We start from the raw sequence: 1,154 nt of genomic DNA, 5'->3' as shown, positions 1-1,154 counted from the left end.
AGCCAAGTCATTGCTTTGGGCATATTTTCAGCTAACATAGTAATGTAGATGCTAGCTGTCCTCATAATGGTTCAACAAGTATTCCAAGTACATAAACATGTAATGCAGTTTGTGTAGGAAGAAAGACAGTTTTTCTTTTATTAGACTGTTTACTTTTCTGTCCTGAATAAAGAAGATCGGAGGGGACGTGTTCCATTTTTACGAGTATTTGACGATCAGCAGAAGACATTAGGGTTGGGCGGCATGCTGTCTCCATTTTCTACGTCTCAAATAAAAAATAATCGATTAAAGTACACTTTCTGTCCATTTTTATGACTCAAAATAGGTCTTGAAAGATATTTTTCAAATCTAACATATACGCAAAATGGCAGGCCATAACTGTTGGTCTAATTCATTACTTGCGAAATTAATCAAACATACACTTCTTTATTTATTTTATTATATATTTATTAATTATGCCCTTTACAATGGTTTAGTTTATTGAGAATCAAAACCTTCAAAATTTATAAAGGACATAGCTTATTCTGTTGTCAACACTGCTACAATTTTTAATCAATACGTCAAACGAATAATATGAATGCTTGAGTTACATGCATTATGGACATGACGTCATTTCCTAAGTTTATTTATCAGCACGATACAAAACTGTGTACACTGTCCTTTATATTCGTCATTTTACGTCATTAGTTCATCACAAAACGTATTCACCCGGATTCAGACAGAGTTTAATAAGGAAATCCAGACTACATCAATATACTTTGTTTTAAATCACACAAAAGCCAATATACAGGCAATTTTTCATTTTGAAAAGTTCGGTATTAGTTAACGCCTTTGAAAGGAGCCCAACCTGAATGACTTATGAAGGTTTATCGGGAACTATACTTAATCTTAGCAAACAACAAAATTATGGACGTCTAAGAGGCGGCGTGACAATCATGGGTTTTAATTAATATCGAAGACGTACATCCCGTCAATAAACTTGAATACATGCTTACAGGTGGATTCTACAATTACTTCACATAAAGTCAAGAATTCCAATCAAAGGTACTTGTAAGAGGTGAAAATGACTGGCTGAAGAAAGAATTTTGTGTTTACAATTACAGGTACCTACCTGTATATTGAATGGGCTGAGAAAGATTTCCAGACTTCGGAAA

This window comes from Crassostrea angulata, chromosome 3, assembly GCF_025612915.1.
Source record: "Crassostrea angulata isolate pt1a10 chromosome 3, ASM2561291v2, whole genome shotgun sequence".
NCBI classification, from domain to species: domain Eukaryota; kingdom Metazoa; phylum Mollusca; class Bivalvia; order Ostreida; family Ostreidae; genus Magallana; species Magallana angulata.
The sequence above is the reverse complement of the archived record's forward strand: the minus strand, read 5'-3'. Positions refer to the sequence as shown.